Below are 15,420 nucleotides of genomic sequence, written 5' to 3'. Positions count from 1 at the left end.
GAATGAGGTGTCGATGGAAACCGGAACCTTCTCAGCAGCTAAATTAGAAAAAGGCAGCACAATAGTTGTTCATTTCCTGCTCTGAATAGTCTGGACTTGACCACTGGCTTATTCATCTTCTTGCCATTATCAGAATTAGCATGACACAAAGGCCTTTTCCTGTTAGGAACTTGTAATGTCCTATTTCTAGAAATAACATTCCCCTCATTTCACACAGGAAATTACAAACCCTGTAAATACATTGTCTGATGGTTTATTAATTCAGTTCCATTAACTTATCCCATCCAGGTTTATCTTTTGTGTAAGAAACCATTAACAGTAGATACTGTGCAGATAGTAGATTCTATTAAAGAGTTACTGTGGAGAATCGAGGTCAGTGATCTATTTTGAAGACGTGGATCACTTCGGTGTCTGTGCTGTAATTTTAAGAACGAATTGACAGTGGATCTGAATTCGGTGTAATCCTTTAAACCACATTCTTGTAGTGTGCTGTCACACACATATAATCTCCTCTATCCTCTGTACTGCAGGGGTGTGAGAGGGGAGTATTTGTGTTCCTTTCCGCCTGTGTGGATGGTCCTCTCCGGAGGGCATTAATGCAGAATGTCTCGTCCCGCTAGACAGCAGCAGGCTGTTTTGTTACTCAGGTTGCTGAAGGTTGCTCTCTCACCTTGACCCCACTGAAACAAGAGAGCTTGAATACTGTCTTCCCCCATTTCTTCAAATAGCAACATCAGGGCTTTTTTTTCCACCAGTATAGTCGACCGGAAAGCAACTGTTTCTGTGTATTCACTCATAATCCCATTATCTCCGCATATGTGTCATTTTACATTATTTGTTGTTCTTTCCTTCTTTATCCTTTGACTCTTCTCTCTGTTTTCCCTGGTTGTTATTGAGAGCGGGGTTAAGCCTCTGTGTCACTGCAGTCCTCTTATATTCCACTGTTTGTTGTATCAGCAGTATACGTTGGGGTCATTAAGAGCTACTGGGAGCATGTTCTCATTGCCACCCAGTCATTGTTTGCATGATACTTGGAAAAAAAAATCTAACCACATAGTTTCATGTTGTCCTGACAACAAAAATCTTTCATAAACAAATAATGTTTTTTTTATTTGTATATCAGTTAAAACTGTGTCACACTGAATTACAATTTAATAGATAATAGAAATATCCATTTGACCTGTTGTTTATACACATGAACAGAAAAACAATCTTCAAATGTTATTTCAGTTGTTTGTTTCAATGTACTTTTTATTCATCCAACAACAAGACTGGGTGCGGAGCTGTTATAGAAATAGCTGGTATCAGCACAGTGAAACGGGGTGTTGACAGTCAGAGCCAGCGTCTCCCTGAGGACATCTCTGTGCATCCGTTTAACACAAGAAACCAACCTCACCACAGCTTCAGCAAATCACAGCTTGTTCCAGCTCCCTGACAGACAGCGGCTCAGACCCAGGGTCAGCTTGGGGCTGAAAAGAAGGGAACTGGTCCATATTGTCAGTGTGATCAGGACTCACAAAACCATGTCCCCAGCAGCCCCCTCGCCTCATCCCGGGACCGGTTGGAATGCAGGGGAATCTGATGGCAGACAGGAAGTCCTTATTGTACTAGTGCAGAGATCCCGGAGCCAGACAGCATACGATGTCATCCCTGGCCTGGCCAGGCATATCTTTGTGCTTGCTCACTGCGTAACAAAGACGTAAATAAACACTGTTACCCCCACCAGTCTTCAACTGTCATTTCAATTAGCCAGAGTAGTGATCGAAAGCCACGGCCTGTGTTTTTCCCAGCCATGCTGTTACCTCTGACCCCTGCGGCTCGTGCCTGAGGTGATTTTCTTTATTAGTCCATGGGGTCAGTATTTAGCCCCATAGTCATCAGTAGCGGGCTGAAATCTGCAGAGTCAACACTCTGCCTTCCTGGCTGTTAGCTACATTAGCACGCTGAAGCCCCACTGCCTTCCACTCCCACTCTCCAAACATCCTCCCTAAGGCCAGATAACATCTCTGTCCCATCCATTCATGAGCCGGCCAAAAGCCCATGTCCTGCAGCCGGGGTGCTGCACATGTTGATGTAGAGAAGCTTTCTAGGAAGTCTTTTCAATTTAAGTATGTGACACTAGACAAAGGTTTTACCAATAGTAACAAGTTCAGAGTTTGGAAAGATGGGAAATCCTTCATGACTCTGGGTTAGGGTTAGACTCTGGCTGTTTAAACTTGTCTGGATTTCTGTTGCTGCTGATTGATTTTCTAACCTTAAATAGTTTTTCAACATCCAAAGCCTAAGGATAAAGTTTATTAATAGAGGAATGGCAAAAGCATACCGAGAAGCTATAATCTATCTTATAGCTTTTGTTTAAGTAAATATACATAGGTCCCCTGACACAAGCAATATAATACTGCAGGTCTTGACTTTCTAAACCCTCAGTTACAACCAGAACTGGAGCAAAGAAGTCGACAGAGCTGTGACCAAATGATACATTTTCCAGGAAGCCAAGCCTTTGGGATTGAAACAGTAAATGTTTTGTTACTGACAATAAATCATGACATTGTTTAATTAGCATCCTCCAAATTCTTATTCATTGTGGTGTGGCTCTGAGATGTTTCCCTCTCTGGCTTTTACTTGCATATTTCTCAAGTTGTTCCAGCCATCAATTTTGCCACTGAGAGAGAGATAGAGGCAAATTGTAATTACACAGGAGAGAGATCTGGTGAGGAATATAAATGGGACATTGTGATAATCATCTACGAGGGAGTTACAATCCTTATCAGATAAAGAAACAGTCATTTGCTTATCTGGCCTTTTTTCTCATTACACTCATTTTTTTTAACCAACTAACAAAGTGATGTTTGTAATTACAGCTTCCGTTGCAGATAAAACCTAAACTCTATCATTTGAATAAGTGCAGTCTCACCAAACTGTCTTTCTGTTCTCACAGAAACGGCCTAAAACAATGATGAAATGCCGTTCCTCCCACTCCTCTCTAAACCTGGGCTTCACCTGAACCTAATCTCCCAGGGCATCTTAGCTATACAAAACCCTGTCAACCTGAGTAAGACGATGCCTTGTTGGTGGTGGTCTCTAAAGACCAGTGGGGACAATGGATCAAATGCAAACTGAGAGGCTTTGAACTACTGTTGTTGTCTCTATCTCTGTATTGCTCATGCCCGCCATGACCCTCTGCTCCTCCTCTGCTCCTGATATCTCGCCTACTATCCAACCTAGTGAAAGTGTCTCATTCTAGGGGAGGGGGAAATTTCTGATTTGTCTATGTCATCTACCTGTGACCTAGATAACAGTGTCCGTGTCGATTTAAAAGCCTTCATACTGGCTCACTAGTGTTTTTAATCTGATAAACCTCTACTTGGAATTCCCCTACATCCATCTGACTGCAGAGGTATAAACAAATGCAGTTTGAAAACCATGGGTGTGTGGGAAGAAGTGGGATTTAGGATTTAACATTTTCAACAGTAGGATTACTTGTAATCCAAATGATTAGCAATAACAATGTAAAGAAAAGCCTATAAATTCAGTTTCTTTGCATACATGCCTTTTGTAGTTCAGTTGTCTTTTCTCCATGCATTTACTCACCCATTAACATGAGCCATGAAACATGAGACAATTAGTCATCCACAAAGAGCTTAGATACAAGTGCACTCAGGAGAGAAAGCTTGGCAAATATTTGAAATATTTAACAATAACAGCCTCATAACTACAAGGTTGCAAAAAATGTCATAAAATTTTCAGAAATAGGCCACGCACTGACAACTGTCGAAAGGCGGCCTGGAAAATCGGGAGCTTATTTGTGTGTAGATATTGCAGAGTGCTGCCAGCCTCCATGAATAACACAATAAAAAAGTCAAACAGCGCTGCAGAAATCTTTCAAGTTTCCAAATGTTTGAAAAATGGGACTCTCTTTCGCAAGAAGAATCCCGAGGAATCGGATCCTTGGATATCAATCTCTGTCTGTGTGATACAGACACTGATGACAGAGGAGTTGATCACTAGCCTAGGGTGGGGTCCGTGCATATTTGTCTGCAGTTCTACAGTAAATGCTGCTGTCTCCACCCAAACTCAAACCACTCCACAGACTTGTCTCTCTTCCCGAGCTGTCTGCAGACATCAAGTCTACCATATTGTGCACACTGCGTTTACCTTTGTTCCATCAACCGTTTCCACAAGACAGGACCACGAGGAGCCTCGACTAATGAGAAAACAACATGTATGTAATCAGCTCGGGAGAACGGGGGAAATTCTGTAAACCTCAGTAAAGCTATCGCTGGCGGAGGCTGCTCATGATACAGGCTTGTCAGTTTCTGCCAGCTGGCACAGGCGCCCTGGCAAACCATGCCTGGTGGTTAATGGATCATAAAGGTTTGCTGGGAGCCGCTTCACAGCTCGAGTTGATTTAGCAATGTAACACAAACCCATTAGTGCTGCGTTTCTGTGTAAGCGAGCATGGCATTCAGTCTCCATGCTCCATGCAGGCTCCATGCAGCAAAACACAGTCTTACAGTCCTCGTAAATCATCAGGTCTGGGCAACTCGCGCAAAAAGGCAGTTACACATTTCATCAAAAGAAATGATACAGCTTATCACATAATCACTGTAAAATTATTGGCATGCCTAAGGCAATTATTCTCAACTGGTTCATGTTAAACTGTAGGAGCAATTTCCGTGCACAAAAACGATCCATTGAATTCAAAATATTGCCAGTGTTTGTAAATTACTAGAAGAAGAGGTGCACTGCCTTCACCCCTCCCCTTTAGAGAAGTGGCTGCATTGTTTCCACCTCCCATTTTCATAGTACTCCACACATATCCTTTGTTAACAATACTGCGTGCCAAGGTTGGATTGAAAGGCGAATCGATCATTAATGTGAAAAAGAAGATTCATGCTTACCTTCATACAAAAAGGTCCTAGAGCATCATTATTCCAGCCGTGTACAGTTAAAGCGAAGACATTAGTGGATGCCCACTTTCTCTGTTTGAAGATAAGTGGCACACTGTAGATAGTATGTTGGCATGAGGACAAGCCTGGCTGGCTGACAGGAAGGGATTAAACAGTATTAAGAGTGTCCAGATGCAGGGCCACATGCAGAGTCGTTCAAACTAATACCATGACATACTGACACACTGCGCTGGGGGATAAACAATGATCACAGCCATCATCATCATTATCTCATCACTCAGCACCAGGGCCCATCCTCACTGTATCATACAAGTATTTGCATTTGTCGTGTGTTCACAAATCAATGCATGCAAATAAATACAGTTCAGTGCTAGCTACTGTATGGTAGTTAATGCTATCAGTCAAATCTCTGTTTTTACACATGCGCCTTTGTATTGTTTTCCTTGCCTGTAGCGCCGTTGTTTAAAGCTGATTATAATCGGCCAGATGGACCCCAGTGCCCATAGTCTGTCTGTGCTTCCACTCCTCCCCCAGCGAATGAGACACATCTGTATGAGTGGCTGACAAACTGGGTCATGTCAGTATTTGAAGATAATAGGTGAGTGTTGTTTTTTTTTTTCAGGTTTATGCAGCATGATCATTGTTTGTGGAACTATCAGTGTAATTACAAGTTAATCAATGCAAAACTCCACACAAGTACAACCACAAGATGATTTACTTTCCCCCCATGTCTCATTTAAATATCTTTTTTCTATATATTATACATTTGCTCTGAGGTCATTGTAGGAAGGCAGGGAGTTTATGAACCTGCAGCGTGGTTACAAAGGCCAGAAATTCCCCAGTCGTAGCTCTGGGACCAGCCCTGCTCCCTGGACGGCCTCCCCTGGAAGTCTCCTGTGACCCTTCAGACTTTCCATAAATCTGTTGAGTGATTGCGGTGGTCAATTAACACTCTGTGAATTGCTCCTGGTGGAGAGAACGGTCACATCCGTAACAGCAAGAAACCAAAGCCTCGGGTTCACTCTGAGTTCTGCAATAATAACATGGTGAACCTGGTACAATAAAAAATGGGTTGAGGGCCCAAAACTATAATAGCAGCTATTGTGCTGGTGGTCACACAGTCACTCAAGTGCAGTATTCAGGAAGGCCATTTCATTACATCCAATAGAGCCTCAATCATGTGTAAAATTTGCAGTTTGAATGGGCTTGCTATCATATCAATCATCAGCGGCTACGGTGAAGGCTAATGGAGGCCCTTTCTTCCTGCTGACTCTTTGTGTTTTTTGTTCCCATTTATTGTATCAGAGTTTGGCTTAATTTAGCCTTTTTTAATCAAGACAGGACTTTCAGTCATTATTGTTGTGCTGAAACAGGTTGCTCACACCAATATGTTTCCTCAAGATTAGAACATAGAATTAGTTCTCCTTGAGGAAAGAAATCAAAGTGCATGTTGTGTTTGACTTCAGCTCTGCCTTCAACACCATCATCCCGGCTCTGCTGCAGGACAAGCTCTCCCAGCTGAGCGTGCCTGACTCCACCTGCAGGTGGATCACCGACTTCCTGTCTGACAGGAGGCAGCACGTGAAGCTAGGAAAGCACGTGTCTGACTCCCAGACCATCAGCACTGGATCCCCACAAGGCTGCGTTCTTTCTCCTCTGCTCTTCTCCCTGTACACCAACACCTGCACCTCCAGCCATCAGTCTGTCAAGCTCCTGAAGTTTGCAGACGACACCACTCTCATTGGACTCATCTCTGATGGCGATGAGTCTGCCTACAGGTGGGAGACTGAGCGTCTGGTGACCTGGTGCAGGCAGAACAACCTAGAGCTAAACGCTCTGAAGACAGTGGAAATGATAGTGGACTTCAGGAAGAGCCCAGCCCCACCCACCCCCATCTCCCTGTGTGACTCCCCTGTGGCTACCGTGGAGCATTTTCGCTTCTTGGGAACCACCATCACACAGGATCTCAAATGGGAGCTAAACATCAGCTCCCTCATCAAAAAAGCTCAGCAGAGGATGTATTTCCTGAGGCAATTGAAGAAGTTCAACCTGCCAAGGACTATGATGGTGAACTTCTACACCTCCATCATTGAGTCCATCCTCACCTCCTCCATCACCATCTGGTACGCTGCTGCCACGGAGAGGGACAATAACAGACTGCAGCGTATCATCCACTCTGCTGAGAAGGTGATTGGCTGCAATCTTCCGTCCCTCCAGGACCTGTACGCCTCAAGGACTCTGAGGCGTGCAGGGAAGATTGTAGCTGACTCCTCCCACCCTGGACACAAACTCTTTGTGACACTCCCCTCTGGCAGGAGGCTGCGGTCCTTCAGGACCAAAACCTCTCGCCACAAAAATAGCTTCTTCCCATCTGCTATTAGCCTCATCAACAAGGCTAGAGAGCCCCACTGTTGCTGATCAATTGCACCAATCACCAGAAAAAATTCCTTGTATGTGAAAGCATACTTGGCAATAAAACTGATTCTGATTCTGATTCTGATTCTGATTCTGATGTTATATACGGCAGTAGAGACCTGCAAATAATTTGTTTTCGTTTCACAACAATGAAAACAACAATGGTCCTGTTTTTAAAAAGTTAGGAGAAGAACCTTTAAGCAATCTGGTACTTCAGAATATGAAGCAGTTTTTAAAAACTGCGATGGCCATCTGTCGATCAGTCCAAATGAAATAGCTCAACAAGTGTGGAATGCATGGTTGGTTGTATGGTTTTGTACAAACACTCATGGTTCTCAGATGCTGTATCTTAATAACCGTGGTGATCCCCTGACTTTTTCTAGTGCCATCATGTGGATTTAAGTGAAATGTCTTGACAACTATTGGATAGATTGCTGTAAAATTTTGTGCAGACATTCAGGTCCCCGTCAGGATGAATTGTAATAACTTAAGAAATCCCTAAAATTTTAAATCTAGCACCATCATCACCTAAACATTTTCCATGCAAAAAAAATCTTAAAATAGAATTATTATTTAGAAGTGCTCTTCTTTTTTTTTTTTTTCTTTTTTGTAATTTTAGTATTTAGTATTAGACAGTGTGACATACGGTATCTTACATGTGTGAACACATTGAACGATACAATGGGGATGAGGTCACACACTTTTGGACAGTCTCCTCCATGAATGCTCAAAATGTGAAGGATGCAGTTGTGCAAAGAATAAAAAAAGAGAGCTCAGGAAGGAAGTTCAGCCCAGTGTCCAGTCCAGAGTGTGTTTGCATGTGTGCATGCACATCTCATTTGAAGCAGTTGTGGCCCTGACGTGTCCCATGCTCCTCCCTCTATCATGGCCAATATCAAACATGAATGGGGCCACTTTATGAATGTGTACATAGGGGAGTGTGTAGTAGAGGCTCAGAGCTAATCATGCTAATGTTTGAGATTCACTGCAAAAAGCAGAGGAAGCCCTAAAAGGGAAGTGATGCAGTCAGCATAATCATACTGATGATTCACAAGGGCTGTTAGAAAAAAGGCTCCCAACTCTTTCATCATCCCTTTTAACTTTGTAAATTAGGCTTTTCTTCAGTAGTTTTTGCTCTCCTTGTATTTCTGCCCAGTGAATATGCAAATGAGTTGAACTGAAAAAAATCTCTTTAAAATGGAGTTTGTTTGTATGAACTATTGCATGTATCTCCAAATTTCACATACACTACAACTGGAGGTTAAATTACTGCAGCTCGGGTTCCAGAGACTTGGCAGATTTTTTTTATTCTGGCACTAATAAATTTTCATGGAGACAAAGGTTTTAAATGAAATTAATAAAAAGGCTTATCTTTAATTGACTGCACGGCTTTTTTTACTCAGCGCCAAATATTCATTAGCCTGGAATTACATCATTTGTGGTCTCACTTTTGGGTGTGTGTTGATGGCTGAACACATTTACTTTGTTTACAGATGTTGTGACTTAGAGTGTGGAAAATAGGTGGTCAGTACCCTCACAAACCCTTCATTTGCACTTTGTCGGCCTTGTTTTTTATGATGCTGCGAACAATTATATATACAAGGAACATCCCATAAAAGACACTAATATAAACATTTTATGACTGCAGACAATCTTTTCCCCAGCACAAAGACATTATTGTAAGGAAACACATGACTTCATCATCTATCTTGTAGTATCTCTATAATCAAAATATACACCCTGCAAGGTACTTGGCTGGAAACCAACAGCTTACGCTTACTTTTTCCCAACATGTAGTACAGTGTTTTCTGGCCAGTCCAAGTCTAGTCCAGCCTTGCAGAACCCAGCTGTGGCTTTTGGTCTCTAGTAAAATGTTTTTTTGTCTAGACGTCGCACAAAAATAGAAACACTGAATGGATTTAGCTGAGTGTCAGCTCTGTCTTACCCACAGGATGAGTGTACTTTCTCATGAGTGGAAAAAAAAAGTGCTCCCCTGTTCTGTTGTTTGACTTCACAGTTCAAATGACCTGTCAGCTGCAATGGGAATGTTGATACAGCCATAAGGACGGGTGAAATAACAATGATATCTGATCTAGATTTGAAGGCATGCATAGAAGACTGAACTCAGATATTTATTGAGGATAAAGGCGTTATGTTGATTTTGATTTATATTCAGATATTTAAGCAGAGAAAAGGTTCACATAAACTCAAAAATACAGATGATTGTGTATAACAATTAGAAATAATCCAGTGTCATTTTGGAAAGCCCTGAAGAACTGAGGCCATTGTAATGTTCCCATAATATTTTTGTGTTGACCTGGACGCATTTTTGCCAAATGCAAAATTTACTTAACTGGGGAGCAATAGTTGGAAGAAAACTTACGTCAGAAAGAAGAGCAATGAGCAAACTTGGGTGAGCATTCTCCTTTGCTTCTCCCAGTGATGAAAAGCAGGGAGTGTGTACATTTGATGAATTGCCCAAATTCTATTATTTTATTGGTCCTTCAGCAGTCTATTTCTTTTAACTGCTGATACACTGTTTGCCCGAAATGCCTCTGTCTTTTGTTTTTCACTTAGACTTTGGAAATAATACCAAAGTTTCTAAATGGCTGTGCAATTTTACATTTCCAGTTTTCCAGTGTTTTTTTTTTTTTTTGCTAAATTAAATTTGAAAGGTGCTTGCCCAGGGAGCATATGAGTCAGGGTTAAGGAATCCCCTTATTCACTGCTAATGCACAGTGACAAACGGCGAGGATGGATCGGGATCTCCAAACATTCTCCACAGGCTTCATAGAGCAATCAATTTATCACAGGCGTGGTAGAGCACTGCCAGAGCTTTTAACTGCAACACAAGACGCGGTCCGCGCTGCTCGCAGGGGGAGAGCATGAAGATTGATGGCCAGATGAAGCTCTATTATGACTAACCCCACTTGGCGGTTTTCAGACGGTGCCGCCAGGCTGCTTTAACAGTGCAAGTGGTGCTGGTGGAGCAGCGTGACCCCGCCAGCGTGAGTGACAGGGAAGACTTGTGAGTGGCACAGCTACATACTGAGGATGTTTTGTGGAGTCTGAATGATGTGATCCTGCATTGTGTTGAACTGCAGTCAACAGACAGTGGCCCGGCTCTGGCGGCGGTCCACGCTAACAAATACCAGCTTTAACTGTGGAGAACAGATAGTCTCCACTCTTATTCTGAGTAATGTCTGCCTCTCATTCATTGGGGCGGCGCATGAAAAGTTTTCAGACACGGCGGCCATGCCAGAGGTGACATCACACTATATTTTCTCCTCCTATGAGGCAGACTGCAGTAGGATGTTGAAGAGGGTGACAGGACAAAACCACCTCTTCTTATGAACGTGTATGTGTCAACGCCCTTTTTATGTGCGTGGTGTGAGAGTGCGTGTGCCAGTGTGGGCATGGTTTTACTTGTGCCAGATCGTATGTGCTTATGATCATGTGTGTTCAGTGTTTGATGATGGTGCAGGTCTGTAAAGTCATTTTCCTCTGTAGTGAAGTTAAATGGGGTAGGGGTGAATTGCTTGAATAAAAAGGAGATTTATTAGACCACTGAGGCACTATTCTATTTTCTCTGAACTTTTTAAAGAGGTAGAATAACTCATTTAGGGAGAACATCCAAGAAAGAGCCGCTGATCACCAGGGTTACGCCTAATGTGCTTGCAAATGACATACATTCTGCATTAGAGGGTAAAGTCATCCCAAGTTAGGTCACACTCTTGCCCTCTTGTTTTAAGTTTAAATTAACTTTCTTGTGATAACCTCACGTTTAGCCTTGATACAATCAAAAGACAGAACATTACTTTATACCTTGTGGCTGCTAAATTAACTTTGCTAGAAATTAAGAATCCAGTGGTGTAGGCCATTAAAGAATACTATTATATCTTTATCGTCTTTAAGGCCTTTGTGGACCTTATGTTTTCTTAACTCCCTATTGGCAGTGATTGTGATTATACTCCCTTTTGCTCCATCCATCGCAAGCTTACTTTTGCCTGAGCCACAGTATAATTTATGTTTCAACACTGACTGCAGATAAAGACAAGGGCCTTTGTGTCTGTGACAGATGGAATGTAATCAGGAATTAACTGGGCTTCAAATGGCCTAATACAGCTAAATAATTACCCACGATGATTGCAGTTTGTTTAAGCGCGAGATAGAGAGTGCTTCGGAGGTCTCAAGTTACAAAACGCCGTTTTGCATCACGTGCTCATGCTCAGATCATCACTTAGGCTAGACTTGTGGTAGTCCCTGCAGCTGATATATGGAAACCTGAAACAGGCATCACACCTACAGCTTCCCCCTGTGCAATCAGGGCTCGTCTCTGTGGTCATCACAGTGGTTGACTTTCAAGTTCATTGTTTTAAAATCCCCTCCTCACTGCACATCATTTAGTTATTAGACTAGGAGGGGAGAGAGTGATGCAGCAAGAGGGAAGATGGGGAAGGAGGAGTATGTTTGTGAGATTTTTTCCCCTCAACTCAGCCTCTCTTCCTTGCCTTTCTGCTACATTCCCTTGTCCTCACTCTGCAGTCTTTAACAGAAGAGGGCTTCAAGGAGAGGCTGGTCGAAGTCAGACAGGGATGGGCCTGAAAGAGCCGTATTGTGAGGTCACATTCTTCCCAAATGCAGGCAGGAGCCAAGTCAGTAGCTGGTGGAATTACCCCCATGAATCATGCCCATTGTGATGCCTACTCAGGATGAGAACATGGAAAGGAATTAGGTATGGCAGAGCCTTATCAGCTTCCCATTCGGAACCGACCGGCCGCTCGGTGCGAGCAGACTGGACAGCCTTTCCCATCCTTGCTCATGCAGAGTGTCCGCGAATGAGGAATTCCTCCACTGCCATGTGTTGTTACTTAAGGGTGTGCTGCAGCCAAGTTACTGCGCACTTTTCCATCCACGCCCATCCTCCTGTCTGTGCACTTCCTTCCCTCCCATTTACCCAGAGATCTTTGTGGTAGGTCCTGGAGTTCAGGCAATATTAGGTTGCACCTCTTAAAACATGTCAGGCTTTGCGGTGAAAATTAAAGAATGGAAAAATGATGAAATGTAACATTTTGCTTAAAGCTTTTTTCACTTTCAAGCTGTTAGAAAAGGGAGAGAAGATGAGACTGATGGAAACACATTTGACAACTTTTGTCATACTGAGTTTATTTTTAATGCACAGTCCCATTTTTTCCTCTTAAACAGTGCTCTGCAGAGTCCATGTTAAGTGGTATTTCTTGGGTGGGATCTTTGGTTTTGAGATCAACCAGTTGTCTCACCAGTAAAGTGAAGAAGATGTGAGAAACAAAAACATTTTTACAGCCCAATTTATTCTATATTTATTTCACCCCAACTTTCCATAGGAGTCAGTTCATGAGTGGCTGTTTGCAAAGACCAGAAATCCCCCCTTGTCTTTGCTCTTTGTGTCTTGGAGTGAGAGGTTCATACATGATATGACAAATTAAGTACATTTCTTGGTGAACAAAAAAATGTGTTTGTCATTTTTGTCAAGGAAGATGAAAGAAATAGACATTGAGAGTGAACCGCTGTAATAGAAAACACTCCACAGCATAGGCATGCATTCTCACTCAAAAATAACCCTCTGGTGATTTGAAGGAAAAGAGACTGGATAAATGAGTCTGCAGCATGAAGTATGCTATAAGGCTATCGAGCCTTACATGACTTCAGCTAAAGGGTTTAGTCCTCTGGGACTAAGTGATGGATGGTAAACAATGCTGAATCGTACTGAAGCTGAAATGAATGAGGTAATAGAAGAGGGCGAGGACAATGGACCGTGCCAGGAAGTCTCATGTCAGCATTTTCAACTATGAGAACAAAAGAGAAAGAAAAAATTAAAATCTTGCGGCATGAGTCTAGCGATCCTCTATCTGTTTATGTGGCTGTGTGTGTGTGAAGTTTCCATCAACACCAGGCAGGACGGGACAGGGTGTGGACAGGAGTCACCCCCTCCACCCTTACCCAGCCCCTCCTCCCAGCCCTCTCTGCCTGGGAAGGGCAGGCCGGGTGGGGCTGGCAGAGCATGTGAGGGCCCCCATACCTCATAAGGGCATGACACAAGCACTGACTGCATACATCCGGGGAGTGAAGTCTTTGTCATAACACAGCTCTCTGCAAAATAAAATAAACACACGAGAGGGAGAGAGGAGAGGGTGGGGAGAGATAAGGACAGGGAGGGAGCCAGTGGGAGCAGGTAGGAGGGAAAAAAGTGCAGAGAAAAGTTCTATAAGACAAAGAAAGGGAGTGCAGGAGAAAGGTGGTGCATGAAACAAAGCGACAAGCCCCCCCAAGTTGATTACTATTGAGTAAGCCCTGAGTCCATTAGCCCAAATAACATCCAGGTGCTGCTGTGGCTATGGTGGCTTTTTTCACTGGGGTGTAAACGACCTGCTCCTTTTCATGCTCCAACACGGGAGGCCGGGAAACAGGCCAGACAAGCACCATGTCTCCTTGGGCTATTCCTCTCTCCCTCTCTCCTCCATCACCTGAGTCCCATCAGGAGTCCCGCTGCTCCTCGAGACATGTTCTGTTCATCTGCCGCCATTGACATCAGCCCAAAAACATCGCCGCTCTCTGATCTGTGTGTGTGTTGAATGTGTGTGTCTTCTCTCCCTGGGTGAGACCTCCCTCCATTAACCAATACAGTTCCCTTCCCACAACTGAGCTGGGGGGCCCCTGGGCTCGCACCAAACATGCTTTCTTCTTCGTGAGTTTAATGAGGAATAGGAGAAAGAGAGGGAGAAAGAATGTTTGGCAGGGAAAAAAAAGGTGGTGGAGGGATTTTTCAAAACAGCCACAGAGGATTTATTTGACAGAGGGAGAAAGGAGTGAGAGGGAGAGTCAAGAGACTTTCTGGATGTGGAGAAAAATATGTGTGCATGGAACCGCATAACACCCATGTTACCTCTCATTACCTCCAGATAGGCAGCAGTACGCCACAGCTGGCTGCTGTCTCTCAGTAATGACCACTATACTACAAATTAGTGGCTGTGGCCAAGCCAGTCTCTCTAGCTATTAGGCCTGGACTCTGCATCCTCAGGCTCTGTGCTTCACAAGAAACAAGCTTGAGTGTTCGGCATTACATCGCATTTGAGGCTGCTAGTTTTTCAGGCCATAAGGTCCCTTTGTTCTTCTCAGAGTTGTGAAGTTAACGTAACAGGATTACAGTAATCTGGTTACAAAACATATTGAATTTAATTCATTAGATACAGAACCAGAATCACATTTATTTGCATTTTGCTAGTACCTATTTACAAGCCATGTGACTCTGTGATATTTGTGCCAAGACACACACCAACACACACACATAGTGTATATTCACATCACACAGGACATGACACCTTTAGTGCCAAGGGGACAGTGCTGCCAACTACATTTGATACACCATATTATATGTTACAGTAGGACAATATGGTCCAGTAACAGTATTACACTAGTTACATGCTGTATATGACAGCCAACACTTAGTAAGGTGTTGGGCCTCCACCAGCCTCTGGAGCAGCTTCCATTGACCATTTCCATGTCTGTTAACGCTCTACTGGACGGATAAACACAATTTTTCTACATGATATGGCCTCATTTTGGGGGGAACTTTTAAGTTTTAATCAATAGCCACAGCAGGTAGGTGATAGGGAGTATTGAACATAGAGAGACAGGAAATGACAGGCAACAGATAGTCATCAGTCAGTGCTTTAAAAGTTGAGCGTCAAAGGTAATTTTTCCCCTGAAACAGCAGTTGACAGAACAATCTCAACTCAAGGTTTATGTAGTTTTTGAGCTTTCACAAGATCATTATCAGCAGGTTTCCTTTCATGGTTTCTGAACATAGTCAGAAGAAAAACATATATCTGGTCTGAATTTGTATCGTAGCACTAGAACCTTCATGGACTTGCAAGATGTGACCATAAAGTAAGACAGGAATAATCAGTAAATAGATGGTTGTTGAACACTTTGCAGAGGGCTCTGAGTGTATATTCAGGTGACTGTACATGGAGGTGCTCAGTGAGTCCATCCTTCACCATTGCCCTCATTGCTCCAGTATTTCTTTCTGGGGTATGTATTGTGCGTGTCAAAACAA

General features: G+C 43.1%; 1 long non-coding RNA gene across 2 annotated transcripts in view; it reads left to right on the top strand.

Moving 5' to 3' along the window:
• LOC139623167 (uncharacterized) overlaps positions 1 to 15,420 on the top strand; it is a 166,825-nt gene that overhangs the window by 109,712 nt on the left and 41,693 nt on the right. The window contains exon 7 of one of the 2 annotated variants that reach the window (XR_011691438.1): positions 5,364 to 6,364. The exons of the other annotated variant lie outside the window; for it this stretch is intronic. This is a non-coding gene — a long non-coding RNA (uncharacterized lncRNA). Of the gene's footprint in view, positions 1 to 5,363; positions 6,365 to 15,420 lie in introns of those variants that run through there. 2 annotated transcript variants of the gene reach the window in all.

Source organism: Trachinotus anak, unplaced genomic scaffold (genome assembly GCF_046630095.1).
Source record: "Trachinotus anak isolate AG129_WGS33_773 ecotype Australia unplaced genomic scaffold, CSIRO_AGI_Tana_v1 ptg000007l, whole genome shotgun sequence".
NCBI lineage: Eukaryota > Metazoa > Chordata > Actinopteri > Carangiformes > Carangidae > Trachinotus > Trachinotus anak.
Note: the sequence above shows the minus strand (reverse complement) of the source record. Positions and strands in the feature narration are given on the sequence as shown.